The sequence below is a fragment of the Chenopodium album genome, chromosome 11 (assembly GCF_948465745.1).
Source record: "Chenopodium album chromosome 11, dcCheAlbu1.1, whole genome shotgun sequence".
NCBI classification, from domain to species: domain Eukaryota; kingdom Viridiplantae; phylum Streptophyta; class Magnoliopsida; order Caryophyllales; family Amaranthaceae; genus Chenopodium; species Chenopodium album.
The window spans coordinates 31,858,778-31,871,278 of NC_137844.1; the positions used below are offsets into that span (position 1 = coordinate 31,858,778).

The 12,501-nt window shown below is 36.2% G+C and overlaps 1 pseudogene; it reads right to left on the reverse strand.

The window, feature by feature from the left end:
- Positions 1-3,155: 3,155 nt before the first annotated feature.
- LOC145569615 (small nucleolar RNA R71) lies at positions 3,156-3,255 on the reverse strand (annotated as a pseudogene).
- Between the last annotated feature and the right edge of the window lie 9,246 nt (positions 3,256-12,501).

Sequence of the window (12,501 nt, forward strand, 5' to 3'; positions counted from 1 at the left end):
AAGCTCCTAAACTTTACTTTAATCTCCGACTTGAATCACCTAAAAATTTCTTGTAATGTGGAGATATGGATGAATGGAGTTGAGTATTGCATTTTGTTACCAAGAAAAAGCTTTTTCTTTCTCATCCTTTTTTCCATGCTTCATTTTCAACTATAACTTGTAAAATCAAGACACAAGGATTTCTTTTATTCACCTAAACCACATCATAACATAGAGAATTCACCTAAAATGTTGATTGAGCCACAAGTGCCACTAAACGAATTGCATAGCCATATAATTTGTAGGCTTCAAGGATGCTCTCACATCATACCCTCTCTCTTGAAAAGAAATTGACCTCAATTCCTCGAGGTGACATAAAACTCATACCAAATCTTGGATAATGACTTCATTATTTAAAGCAATAAAACCTACTTGACGTCCCAAAAAAATCAACCGATGTATCTACCCGGATTAAACACCAAGATTACAAATTCGAGCAATATGAGGAATAAAATCAAGTAAACCATTGAGTAGAGCAAAAAGAGAACAATATCACCATTCAAATTATTGACTTTTTTACCCGAGCAACCACAACAAGCACAATACGATAACCAAGGAAGTCGGCAAATACATGACGACCCAACAAATAGTGTAGAATCACATTGAAAAAATCATTGTTATATAATCCTACACCAAATGTGTCACCGATGCAAGATGTCCCAATCAAAACACCATAGAACAAAGAATTCATTTTTAAATTGAAGTCTAGCTACACTTTTTTCAACATGAAAATACGGTAAACAAGAATCATACCCACGATTTTCAAGAGAGTAAAAAGTCGTAAAAACAACATGATCACTCGAAGAAGTTTTCACCACATAAAAATTATACTATTCTTTCAATTCATACTCAATATGGTAATTATCACAACTCTCATCAACATGAAAGGTAAAAACCTCACTTAAGAGATTCTTGATGAGCGTCATTTATGGCGCTTAATAGAGTAGCTTTTAGTTCCTTTTTCTATATTTTCTTGCTTTATTTTCATATAATTTTTCTAGTTTTCTTTTATTTTCCGTCTTTATAACTCATTTTGATTTTTCGTTTACTTTTATGAGTTTTTCATGATTGTTGTTCTTAATTTGTTATTTTAGTTTAGTTTCTATTCATTTTGCTTTCTCTCTTACTTTTACTTGAATTTTTGTTAGTGAAGTTTCAAAGTTTTATTTGCTGCGCTCTCACGGTTGCGCCCTCATTGATTCCAGGTCATGAAAGCTCAAACATTTGAAGATCAAGGGTTGTCTTTCTCACGGACATCATCACGAGAGCACCAACGATAAAGATGCACGAGAGCGCTGAGAGTATAGCTTCGCACAAGGATCTACGAGTGAGCAAGAGGAGCCGTGCACGTTGCAACACCACAGCAGGGGGGCGCGCGCGCAGACCCCTTTGTGCGTGCGCGCAGACCCTGCTGTGCGTGCGCACGGCTGGTGGTGCGTGCGCACGACCCTACTCCGAACCTCTTCGCTCGATTTATTATAAATACTCCTTGACTTTTCCTTTTTTGGGGGATGACGATTTCACTTGTACTTGAGACTTATTTCTAGATTTAGTAGAGAGAGAAAGTAGAGAGAGAAACTTTAGAGTACTTATTTTGTACTTCAAATTACATCTTTGAGGTTGGATTTCTTCTTCAATCAATGAAAATTAGTGATAATTTCTTTCTTTTAATTTACTTTTGCTTGCTCTTTCCTTTAATCTCGAATGTTTGATTTGATTGTTGATCTTTGGTTTGAGAATTTGTTGAATTTTATTTTCTCTTTGATTAAGCTTGAAATGATGATGTTTGTAATTCAATTTGCTTTGTTTTTCAATTCCATTAAGATTTGTGAGTAGATTAGTAGCTAGGGAGAAGGGGAAGCATGCTTGATTGATGATTCTTGGATGATTGAATTGTTTAAATTAAATTGGTTGATATAGTTGTGCATGTGATTAATTTTATTAGGAGTGATCAACCTAGATGATTAATCTAGATTGCATAGAAAATTTCAATGACATAAACCCTTGATTTGAGAATTGCTTTAATTGGTTGAATTTGATTGTGATTTTCCTTATTAGTCATTCATAGTGAACCCTAGCTTGACTTATGGGAGATAGCTCTTGAATTCTATTAATTGCAACTATTGTTTGTCCTTTGCAGCGTTTGAATCAATTGAGTTCTACATCGATTGGCATAGTCATTGAGCTTGCATATGGAACCTTAATCCCTAGTGTTTAGCATATTGATTTTCTTGACTCTATTAGTTGATTGAAACCTTAGTTACAATTTAATTCACTTCACCTCTTATTCTTCAAAGTAGCTTGACCATATGTTATAGCATTCTCCCTCTCATTCCTCGTGGTTCGACTCGGACTTGTCTTATACTAGGAATAAGTTTGACTTTCTTAATTGTTTGATTGGTGGTGCTTTAGTTTTCAACGACCTAGATTACCACGCATTAAAACGGCGCCATTGCCGGGGAATGCTATTGGTGCTTTGTTATAGTTGTTGAGTCTACTTCATTTTTAATTGCAAAATACAAAAAGATTTTTCTCTTTTTGGCTACATTTGTAGCCGTGCTACTAATTGTTTCTTTTGAGATTGTATGCGTAGAGCACGTGGTCGTTCACTAGTGCCACTTGATTCAGAAATTGAAAGGACAATTGCAAGGATAAGAGTTGCTAGATGTTCTTTGAGTTCTTGCCCTCCAAGTGAAGAGGAACCACAACAAGAAGAACAAGTAAGGATGGGAGAAATCCAAGGGTGGCGTTGAAGGAATTGGGGATTCCGAGTGCATATAGGTTTGAAAGTGGGATTGCTCCACCCACAACACCGGTAAATGACTTTGAAATAAGGCCGACAATGATCACTTTGATAGAGAGGCGACAATTTCGTGGGGCTAAACATGAAAGCCCCCTAAACCATCTCAAAGAGTTTGAAAAATATTGCAACACTATCAAAGTGAATGGAATTTCCCAAGAATTCATCCACCTCAAGCTTTTTCCCTATTCTCTCATAGGGCGTGCCTTGGAATGGTTGGACAAGGAGGTCAAACCTAATTCTCTAAGGACATAGGACGAAGTGACCAAGGAATTTCTATCCCGTTTCTACCCACAAAAGAAAACGGCGGAGGCAAGAGCTTTGATTCAAGGTTTCAAGCAAAAGTCTAGTGAAAGCCTCTGTGAAGCATGGGAGAAGTACAAGGAGTATTAAAGAGAATGTCCTCACAACAGAACTCCTACTTACCAAATTATTAGAATCTTCTATGGTGGCCTAAGTCCTCAAGGAAAGTCGTGTCTTGATGGAGGAGTCGGAGGTCCCATCATGAATAAAATGGAGGAGGAAGTGGTAGACATAATTGAAGACGTAGTGAGGTACTATAGAGATTGGCAAGATGGTGAAAAGGAGTCAACTAGCAAGAGTATTTCTTCGGTGTACTCAATTGATCATCTTAATGCCATAAACAACTTGTCTTCACAAATGACAAACTTTTGGGAAGGAAATGTCCGCTATCAAGGCAAAGTTGAAAAGTGCTACCTCCCAAGTTTTGAATCTTCCCTCCCAATCTAAGGGGAGAGGTATGTCTTCTAACTCTCAACCCTTTCCCTCTTCTAGTAACATGCCTAGTGGTTTCTTGTTTTGTGATGTTTGCGGATCGTATGATCATGATGCTTCTAATTGCCCTTATGCATGTAAGGATGTTTGTGATGATCAAGATGGAAATGTGAATGAGCATGTGAACTATGTGTCAAACAATAATGATTCTAAGTTTGAGAATCAGAGAGGTCAATGGAATAGGAATTACAACAACCATGGAAATTTTGACAACTATAACCAAGGTGGTGGTTATAGGAAACAAGGGAACCAAAACTCCCGAGGTAACTATAACAACCAAGGTTATAGTGGCCAAAATCAAAACCAAAATTATGGTAATCATACCCAAGGTTATGGTATCAATAATCAAGGTTACGGTTAAAATCAAAATAGAGGTAATTAGAACAATCAAAATAGGGGAAATTTTCAAAACAATGCTCAAAGGGGTCCCCCACACGGATTTGCTCCAAAGACCTAAAGTGATAACTCCTATGTTCAAACTTCTTCTTCTTCTAGGACTAACTTAAAGGAAATCATTGAAAACAAAACTAAGTTGTTGAACACCTACATGGTGGTGAGTGATAAGAAGTTTAATGAAATAATGACCCACAATAAGATGCTTGAAACCCAAATTTCTCAACTTGCCAATGCTTTCAAAGACCATGCAAGCCCTTAAGAGACCCGTTAATGCCATAGTCACAAGGAGCGGTAGGGTGCTTAAGGAGAGTTTGCCTAGCAAGAGTAAGAGTGAGGAGGGTGCCAAGGAGGTTTTAGTTGAGGATGAGGGAGATGGTGCATATTTGAGTGAAGTAATGGTAGAGCTATCTAAGGAGGTGAAGGAAGAGATAGAAGTTGTGAAACCCAATCTTCCTTATCCACAAAAATTCATGAGACACAAGTTGGATGAACAATTTGGAAGATTTATTGACATGCTTAAACAACTTCATCTTTCTCTACCATTTACCGATGTTGTCACCCAAATGCCGAATTATGCAAAATTCCTTAAAGATATTTTGAGCGGTAGGAGGACTTGTGATGTTGTGGAGGCGGTGAACTTGACCGAGAATTGTAGTGCAATCATAATGAACAAGATTCCACCTAAGCTAAAAGATCCCGGAAACTTTTCCATCCCTTGTGCTATTTATAAAATGCAAATCGGTAATGCCTTATGTGACCTAGGATCTAGTTTTAGCCTTATGCCATATTCGGTGTACAAAAGACTTGAACTAGGGGAACTCTTGCCTACTAACATCACTTTGCAATTGGCTGATAGGTCAATCAAGTTTCCTAAGGGTTGGCAAATTTGTTATTCCGGTGGATTTTGTGGTACTTGAGATGGACGAAGATGCTAGCATTCCTATCATTCTAGGTAGACCCTTTCTCGCTACTTCGGGTGCTATGATCGATGTCAAGAGTGCTAAAATTTCACATAAAATACGAGATGAGGTGATTGAATTTGACTTGAATGATAGTATGACGTATCCAAGTTCTTCCTTGGAGAATTGTATGATGATTGAATCTCTTGATAATGTTGTGTCTTCTATGCATGAGTAATTGCTCACCTCTAATGATGCTCTTGAGAATGTTTTGTTGAATAAGGAAAAGATAGGTGTTCCGATCAAAGAGATGGCTTTGTATGAAGATTTGCTCAATGGAAGCCTTAAAGATGTTGATGAGAAAATATGCATGAACATTATATTATATATGCATGTTTTGTATGAAGATTTTTAGAATAGATTTTCTCTCATGGAAATGTTTGTGTGCCTCTTGCTAGGTACAAGACTTTATATACTTTGATGCATTGGTTTGAATCGAGATTCAAGGAAGTATGACGCCACATTTGCTAGCATATGAAAATCAAGATTCAATTCTAGAGGAAAATGGCTTTGAAAGGTTTATTTGGGTCATTTGCGGGTATTTACACCCACCTAAATCCAGTAATATCTTTCCTTGCTCTTTCTCTAACGGTTGATAACTTGTTGGACGTGTGTTGGTTTGTTGGATTGATCTCTTTGTTTTCCCCTCCCTTGGATTATTTGATTTATGTTTGACCATGTTATCTCATTCAAGCTTGGGGGAGGGTATTCTATCATGTTTGGTGGGATGTTTATTCATATATGCCATGCACATTTGTATATGCATTTCCATGTTCTTTTATTTTGAAAAATTCCAAAAAGATTTTCGTTTCTATTAAGGCAAATTTGCAATGTGTTTTGTTTTGTTCTTGCGTTGGACATAATACTTTTTGACTTGTGTAAATGAATGCTTTTGTTCTTAAATGGGAATGGTGTGCACGGTTTGAGAGTATCTTTGGTTGATTCTAGGATAGAGTATGCTAAGGTAGTGTCTTTAGAACTTTTAGGACCTTGAAGCCGGATTCTAATTGTTTTTGAAAAGTTGAAATTGCTATCTTTTGGTGAATTTGAAACTAAAGCCTTGTTTGGTTGGCTAAAACTTTTGTGGGAGGTCAAAATTCCCATGAATTTCATTTTCACCCCCTTGTTTAGTTGACACAAAAAAAGTTAAAATGGGGGCAATCAAAATTCATGGGAATTTTGACCTCCCACAAAACATGGGAGTTCACTTACCTTAGCCCCCTTGGTAAGTTGAAATCCCCATGGAAATTTACATCCTCCATTTTTAACCAAACAAATTTGTTGAATTCCCATGATTTTGATAATGGAATTTATTTCCCACAAATTGAAATTTCATGGGAATTTACACTTCCCTAATGAACCAAACGACCCCTAATAGTGAGTTTTTGTTACAACCGTGTGAGGTTTTAATTCTTCTTGATTTCAACATTTCTTGAATGAGCGGCACATGGATCCTTGACTATTGTATGCTTTATCTAGAACTTAACTCTTATCTCCCGAGATCGCGACTGAACCATTTAGGAAGGACAAAGGCAACTTTTCGGGGTGGTAATTTTTCTTTTTCTAGGGTAGTTTTCGATTCTTTATTTTCGGTTTTCATTTGCCTTCTTGCTAAACATTTGAACCTTATACCCTTCTTTTCAAGCCACATTTTTAGCCTTTAAGCCTTTTGTTTCATTCTTGTTTCCATTATTGGTTTTTGTGAAGCAATTGATCATTTTGTTAGAGTATATGGTGGATGAGTTATATATTGGTTCTTATGATGCATGCTAGTTTGTACTGTATATATATCTTGTGAATAAAAGGCAAATTGCCAAATTAAAACAGTCGTCCATGGTTAAAAGAGGCGAGGACATTGAAATAATGTGAAAAATTCAAAAAAAATTGAAAAAATAAGAAAAGGCAAAGCAAATTCAAAATGCTTTGGCAAAAGTGATAAAAGTGAAAAATGAAAAGTTCAAAAATATTTTGTTGTAAAAGTTTCTCCATATTTTAAGCATTGAGGACAATGCTTCATTTTAGCTTGGGGGGAAGCGTTCTTACGCTTTTTGTACATATGTTTGTGATTTTGGCTTTGAATAAGCTTGGAGGTGTTGGTGTTTTTATTTGGTGATTGCTTGATTATGGTGTTGAGGATTGACCGATTGATCACCGTTTGCTTCACAATTTAGGTATACCACCAAATTTTAAATTTTAGCCTACCTTCACCCTTTTCGCACTTACATTACAACCCTTCTCAAGACCTTTTGACCTTTGTGTTTGAGTCACAAGTCGGTGGAGGGATATGTGGGTCAAGCCTATAGAGCGGTGTTCATTAGTAAAGGTGGATTTGAAGCTAATTGGGAGATTGTGGATTTGAAGCCTATAGGGCGGTGTGTATTAGTAAAGGGAGATGTGGGTCAAGCCTAAATCTTTTTCTTTTTCCGGTTTCTTCAAGGAATCATTGAGATGCTCACTAAAGGTGGATTTGAAGCTAATTGGGAGATTGTGGTAAAATGTTTTAAGATGAAGGTGAATTGTGTTTCATTAGTTATCTATGCTTAGAATATCCTATGTTTCAATCAACCTAAGATATCTTGAAACGTGCACTCCCTTATTTGTTTAGAAAGAATTGCATCCATTTGTGTTTGTTCATTTGCAAAATTCCACTCATGAACATTTGTTTTCTTTTCTTTTCTTTTTGCTTCTTTTTCATTCTTTGTCTTGTTTGTTTGGTTTATGAGAGTTATGGGTTAATCTCTTAGGAAACACTTACGAGAGCAATACTCGTCCTCTAGGGCAATCTAGGGGTTTAAATGGCTTGTCTTTATTTGCTAAAATTGATCTGATTCCTACGAAAGTGAGTTAGTGTATATTCTTGTCTATTCTCGTCTTCCTTTGTTTGTTTGAATAAGCTCATCATTTTTACCTCACTTGTTTTGGTTTTGCTCGAGGACGAGCAAAAGTTAAGCTTCAGGGCATTTGATGAGTGCCATTTATGACACTCATTTAATGAGTATTTAGGTTGTTTTTACATTCTTTTCATAGCTTTCTTTCTTAACAAATTATTAGTTTTATGCATTTTCTCATTATTTCCCTTTTCTCTCTTATTTTGTGTTTTTATGGTTTTTCTAGTGTTTTCTCCTTTATTTCTTCTCTTTTCGTGGTTGTAGGTATTGAACGAGGTTCAGGACTTAATATTGGTGGTTTTCAATGTTAGAAGATGCTTTGGGTTAAGTTCATAGCATTGGGAAAGCTCAAGATGCAAGGAAGTGGATGCTCCAAATTCTAGCTCCTGCGATCTCAAGCCGTGCTCCCATGAAAAAATGGTGTTGAACCCACCGTGGAGTCCATTTGAATCTGCCATGCTTAGTGTCTATCATCATCATATTTCGTGCACTTGAAGACCCATTTGCGAGTGCACGAAGCGGCGAAGAAGTCGAAAAAACCTAGAAGAGCGCGGGCGCGCAATCCAATGTGCATAGTTGCACATGGTGCGTGCGCAGGCGCGCACCTCTGCCCACGCTAGCGCTCCTCCCTGTTTCCGATTTCGCTCGATTTCGGTTTTCAAACCTCTTATAAATACCCTTTTCAGTCGATTTTTTAAAGAAGTTTTAGGCATTATTTTGATCATAATTTTAGCTTAGTTGAGAGTTTCTCTCTCTAGTTTTAGGGTTAGTTTAGGAGTAGATTTAGAGAGAGAAAGTGAAAGATTTCAATGGTGATTTGAGAGATTGATGATACAAGGGTGAAAATTGTGTTGAAGATCTTCTCTATTATCATTGAGCATTTCTAACTCTATCTCATGTTATTGTTTTGTTTAGATTCATGTTTGTTTGATTTGATTTTGATGTTTGATTCTTGATTATTGTAATTGTTCTCCATATTTTGATGATTCTTGATTTCTTTAGTTGCTAGTTGATTAGATGATGATTCTTGAGTAGTTGTTTGGCTAGGAATTGGGTGAAACTTGTATGATTGATTAATTGTGATTAATTTGGGAATTGTATTGATTGATTGTTGAGATTAAAGTGATTAATGTAAGTTTGGATGTGTATAATTCGATTAGGCCTTGAGAATTATGCTTGATCGCATTGAAATTACTAATGACACGACCAATTGATTTAGGAATTGCAATTATCGATTGGTTTGGATTGTGATTCACTTAGTTTTTTATTTGTAGAGACATCTAGCTTAATAGTTAGGAGATAGGTCTTTGATTACAATTGATAGCTCTTATCATTAGTCTTCACAACCGTTGATTGGCATGTTTGTCCCAAGTTGTTGCAATTGTCATGATTACTTGTTGATCCCCAATTCTAGTGCTTTATTTGTTTGGTTGTTTGTTTTGTTAGTTATTAGTATTACTTCGTTACCTTCGACTTCAACCTAGCTTAGGCTCATAATTGAGAGCGCTTGAACATAACCGTTCTTTTGGGTTCGACCCTTGACTTACCTCTACACTTGTATTTAGGTTTGTTAAGTGTTAATAAATTTCGTTTGACTTAGGGAGAATTAGTTAACGACCTAGTTTTTCGCCTCGTCGGAAATATTTAGGCTTAGATCCTGAAAAAGATTTTCATGCAATAACACAAAGCATTAGGGCCTACGACAATTCAAGGAGATTGGTGTGTGGAATTGTTAAGCTACCAATTATTAGAGGCCTAATACAAAAGATGGTTAAATTTCATGTCTGGGACATTAATCCTACCTTCAACCTTCTTCTTAGACGTCCTTGGATATATGAGCTTGGAGCAATACCATATTCGCTCCACCAAATGATTAGGTTGAACTATCAAGGTCTTCCTATGACTATACATGCTTCTCCTCTCAAAGTCGCTATAAACGATCAATCTCTTTCAGAAATAAATAATGACAATGATGAGGAGGACATGTGGGGATTTGCCGCGGAGGCTATCTGCACACTAGAAATGGATGAAAGCCTTGAAGAATCATTAAAACTTGATCCATATTCCACCACAATAGTAAACAGCATCTTATTTAAAAATAGTTACTTTCTTGGGATGCCTTTGGGAATAGGAATGAAGAAGCCTCTTTTACTTCCTATGCCAAAGAAAAGATTTTCCTTTGGATTGGGATATAAACGAACCAAAGAAGAACTTAAGACTCACGATACTAAGATTAAAGCGCTTAGAGATAAAAACAAAAAAGGGATAATCTCCTTTTTCCCATCCTACAATCAAACTCTCAATGGCCAATTCGTTAGGAAGGAGAAGATTACCTGTACTATAACTTTCCTTAACCGTTAGTTCTAGAAGGTATCAACAAGCCTAGATTCGAAATATTCAATGATTGCCCTTTCTTGAATGATGACTTAAAAATCATTGAATCATAACACCCGACCCCAGGTGTAGGGAATATTTCAAGCATTCAACACTTGGGACCCATTATGATCATACACTTAAGAATGGTGGCGTCCAGAGGGAAGGAAGCTAGAGTAAAAGAGTCACCAACAAGTTTTAGGAACTTATAAATCGTTCACAGGGTGAAGGTTACACCCCTTCACGATCCATGAGATCGCTAACTCCATAGTGGTCCGGAACCATGACTAGATATTCGGGGATGAAGGTACAAACCCAACCTAAAAGATATTGAACCTGCCCTAAATAGGCCTCTACTTTAATCTTCTCATATTCATGTGCGCACTCTAACTAACTTACAATCAATAAATTAATCTTGAACCTGTTTAATCTATGTTAGTTGATCATTAATGCACAAACAAAACTATTATTGGCAATCACTTGAATAAAAGTCATATTAGCCTAAATAAAATTATTAATTATCTTATTAAGCGTGATTTGAAGTACAAATTACCTGTAAACCAGCAACAGAGGGCGTGATCAAGAAATAAAAATAATATCAAGTAACATATAAATATTGATACAACAATCATCATCATCGTAATATATTCAATCTCATAGCATAATATTATTAGCAAGATCCTAGCCATAATACTAACACGATTAATAACGAATCCTAGCATGTCACTAAACAATAACGATCAAAGCTATAGCCCTAACATGATACTAAAGACATACTTGATAAAAAAAAATAGGAAACAACCTAATCATGATACTAGGAATTAATAAAATAATCTAAGAATGATTTCTAAGGAAATATAGCAATAAAACAACTTACTTTATTGCCTCGTATCTCTTTCTATCAAAAAAAATATTGTAGACACCTAAAAATGTCTCCTCGAAACAAAACCTGATGAACAAATTTTCACCGCCATTATTGGTCGGGTTGAGTATTTAATCCCGAGAATGCTTAAATTCCATGTTCGATCAAATTCAGCTCACAAAATTATGAACTGATCAGTCCTAATGTTTAGTCAAATAGTGCACTGCAACACGGTAACCTACACCGTGTCACGACAGCCACTGTCGTGTCGCGGCAGACATGTCGTGTCACGGCGCCATAAAATTAGGATTTTATCTTTTTAGGGTTCCGTGTGTTCCCTGTACTTATTTCCTCTATAAATACGAGCCTCATTTCTGCAGTTCGAGGCATCAAATAATTCTTTATTCTCTCTTCTATGCTCTAGCCTATACACTAGCCTACCTTATTCTCTCACAACAGTTCCCCCAAGCACTCCAAAGACTCCGTACTTTACTCGAGGTTCCATCCTTAAACCAAGGTGTGAAAGGTAGAACTATTTGAGGGTTTAGCCCCAAATCAACTTTATTTAATTTAATTTTAATTATTTTTTTATTGATTTCCTTGAAGTTTTTAACGCGTTTATTGTTTTATAGTTGCAACCAAACAAAATTAAAGTAAGAAATCATGTTCTTTTTATTCTTTTATTTTTCTAACAATTGTTATTATGTTTGTCATATATTAATTGTTGGATTATTGTGGAATTGCTTCCAATATTAATGTTTATTTTTATTATATTGATCACCATAATGCATGTTAAAGGGATTATGTAATTGAAAATCACGACTAATAAGATAATTTGGACAACCGGTTTAGGTTCCTTTTTAATCTTGTTATTAAATCAAGTGATCACAATATTTTAGAATTATGTATTTCATTAATATTCAACCAATTTAGCATAATAATAGTTTAAAGCGAATTGAAGATTTTGTTTGTATGCCTTTGAGATCGTATGAATCACTTTTCACTTTAAGAATTGAGTAGAGGCCAATACGGGCGAATGTGACTCCATGACTCACTTCGTACCATCATCCCCGATCCTCCTCATTCTCTGGTTTCGAACCATATGGAGTTAGTAATCTCATGGATTATGAATGGGGTACAACCTTCACGGGTCAGTGGTTGTTGCCTATCGTTGTCCCTTTATTTGTTGTTGCCTTTTGTGATCCGTGAACGATTTACAAGTTCCTTAAAAACTTGTTGGCGGCTCCCTACTTTATTTGTCCCTAATCGTATACGTCAAGTCCCACTTACTATGAGTGCCAAGCATATTCACACATGCTTAACATAGGCGCACTTCATACGACGCATACAATTTGGCGACTCCACTAGGGAGGATTCTTGGTTATTTAA